Consider the following 3,341-nt stretch of genomic DNA (forward strand, 5'->3'; position numbering starts at 1 on the left):
TATGCAGTTCAGTCTACTTACTGCTTCCACCACCACTCTCAATTTTCTGTTATGTAGCTCGCCTTTCAACCAAGACAAAGTTTTTCGAACTGTAGTTTCAGAATGGACATATTTTAATTCAAATTGCGAAATAAGGGGATAAAGACCGCACAGAGGTGATACTGTAGGTAGCTGCATAGTCATTAAACAGCTCATCCAATGCACCTTGAAATTTTGCAAAGTAAGATTTGCTTTTTCTTCAACATACAACAGGGCAAATTGGTGAGGTATATTCTAAATCTTATCATTGGGATCCAAAATATTGACATAAAATATCAAGAAACTCATTTTTTCTTGATCCCTCCACAATTTTTCAAACTTTAGTTTCATTTGAGACCCCCTTACCTAAAAAAAAAAAATAGAACATAGAATCATAGACACGAAAAACTCATAGACATATTCACTCATAAATCTTTGAAAATTATACACAGAAAAATCATAAACAGTTTACCTTTACATAGCTATATCCCCTACTAATGTTTTTATAGTCAAAATACAATCTATATGTAATACAAAACGTGTAATATAAATCAGAAGGGCATTAACCATTTGGTCCATTAAAGATTTTTTCTATTATTCTATTTGATGTCAATTTGTATTTTTCTTTTGTGTAATTGTTTTATATACGAAACTGAAAATTTATATGTTCTATTTTATATTTATGTTCGTAGATTTGATGAACTGTAGTTGTCATTTGAATCTTGAAGGAATTTAATGAAATTAGTAAATTTAAATTCAGAAAATTATATATCTGACGGGTTTTTTAAAAATTACACGAGTTGGGTGTCCAAATATTACCCATGAACTATTACTCTCCCGAAGTTTAATGATTTACGTGATCGAATTTACTCAATAATAAATATTTCTACAATTAGAATCAAACGAATTAGATATGCTAGGAATAAATCCCTATGCCTTTCCCATGCAAAGCAAGCACTCTACCATTTGAGCTACATCCCCAACTATTATACAAAATACAATTTATATATAAATCAAGAAAACTATTTCAAAACATGTCAACACACTATTATCAGAGCCAAGTTTCGATCCTGGGACCTGTGGGTTATGGGCCAACCACGCTTTCGTTGCGCCACTCTGATTTTGCTTTGGTGCAATACGAATAAAGATATATCTTGTAGTTTAATTTTTCGACAACTTGGTTTTCGCCAGAGCTTATTTAGTGAGGTTTAAACAAGGCAAGAGTATGATGTAGTTATGTTTTGGGGGAGTATTGTAAATAAACATATGTGGACATTACGTACTAGAGAAATTATAATAATATCTCTCACTTTACTGTGTTGCATTCTTGTGATGTAAACAATATAATCTTTCACGGGATAAAGTTAGAAATTGTACCCTTTTCTTTTCTTTCAACCTCATCCAAGTTTTCCTCAACAGAGATTGTGTGATTAGGTGCCCTCAACCAATCTTGTGCGTAGGCTTCCAAAATTTTAGGTGTTAAGAAACATCTTAAGGCATCTAATACCCTACCACTAGTACTAAATGCACTCTTAGAGCAACTGTGGATATGGATACAACTAGTAGATCCCTTACCATTTTTGTGAGAATAGGAAATATCTCACTATTCACCTTCCACCGCCTAAGCACATCAAATTCAGCAGTTTCTTCCTCTTCCAGTATATTTGCACTCAATTAAGTATGCAGTTCAGTCTACTTACTGCTTCCACCACCACTCTCAATTTTCTGTTATTTAGCTGGCCTTTCAACCAAGACAAAGTTTTTCGAACTGTAGTATCAGAATGGACATATTTTGATTCAAATTGCGAATTAAGGGGATGAAGACCGCACAGAGGTGACACTGTAGGTAGCTGCATAGTCATTAAACAGCTCATCCAATGCACCTTGAACCTTTGCAAAGTAAGATTTGCTTTTTCTTCAACATACAACAGGGCAAATTAGTGAGGCATATTCTCAATCTTATCATTGGGATCCAAAATATTGACATAAAATATCAAGAAACTCATTTTTTCTTGATCCCTCCACAATTTTTCAAACTTTAGTTTCATTCGAGACCCCCTTACATAAAAAAAAAATAGAACATAGAATCATAGACACGAAAAACTCATAGACATATTCACACATAAATCTTTGAAAATTATACACAGAAAAATCATAAACAGTTTACCTTTACATAGCTATATCCCTTACTAATGTTTTTATAGTCAAAATACAATCTATATGTAATACAAAACATGTAATATAAATCAGAAGGGCATTAACCATTTGGTCCATTAAAGATTTTTTCTATTATTCTATTTGATGTCAATTTGTATTTTTCTTATGTGTAATTGTTTTATATACGAAACTGAAAATTTATATGTTCTATTTTATATTTATGTTTGTAGATTTGATGAACTGTAGTTGTCATTTGAAACTTGAAGGAATTTAATGAAATTAGTAAATTTAAATTCAGAAAATTATATATCCGACGGGTTTTTAAAAAATTACACGAGTTGGGTGTCCAAATATTACCCGTGAACTAGTACTCTCCCGAAGTTTAATGATTTACGTGATCGAATTTACTCATTAATAAATATTTCTACAATTAGAATTAAACGAATTAGATATGCTAGGAATTAATCCCTATGCCTTTCCCATGCAAAGCAAGCACTCTACCATTTGAGCTACATCCCCTACTATTATACAAAATACAATTTATATATAAATCAGGAAAAATATTTCAAAACATGTCAACACACTATTATCAGAGCCAGGTTTCGATCCTGGGACCTGTGGGTTATGGGCCCACCACGCTTCCGCTGCGCCACTCTGATTTTGCTTTGGTGCAACACGAATAAAGATATATCTTGTAGTTTAATTTTTCCACAACTTGGTTTTCGCCAGAGCTTATTTAGTGAGGTTTAAACAAGGCAAGAGTATGATGTAGTTATGTTTCGGGGGAGTATTGTAAATAAACATATGTGGACATTACGTACTAGAGAAATTATAATAATATCTCTCACTTTACTCTGTTGCATTCTTGTGATGTAAACAGTATAATTTTTCACGGGATAAAGTTAGAAATTGAACCCTTTTCTTTTCTTTCAACCTCATCCAAGTTTTCCTCAACAGAGATTGTGTGATTAGGTGCCCTCAACCAATCTTGTGCGTAGGCTTCCACAATTTTAGGTGTTAAGAAACACCTTAAGGCATCTAATACCCTACCACTAGTACTAAATGCACTCTTAGAGCAACTGTGGATATGGATACAACTAGTAGATCCCTTACCATTTTTGTGAGAATAGGAAATATCTCACTATTCACCTTCCACCACCTAAGCA

At 32.9% G+C, this 3,341-nt stretch overlaps 1 non-coding gene across 1 annotated transcript; it reads right to left on the reverse strand.

Moving 5' to 3' along the window:
• Window positions 1–2,762: 2,762 nt before the first annotated feature.
• On the reverse strand, window positions 2,763–2,834 carry TRNAM-CAU. Its single transcript has one exon. It is a non-coding gene; the product is annotated as a tRNA-Met (tRNA).
• Between the last annotated feature and the right edge of the window lie 507 nt (window positions 2,835–3,341).

This window comes from Ipomoea nil, unplaced genomic scaffold (assembly GCF_001879475.1).
Source record: "Ipomoea nil cultivar Tokyo-kokei standard unplaced genomic scaffold, Asagao_1.1 scaffold1993, whole genome shotgun sequence".
NCBI lineage: Eukaryota > Viridiplantae > Streptophyta > Magnoliopsida > Solanales > Convolvulaceae > Ipomoea > Ipomoea nil.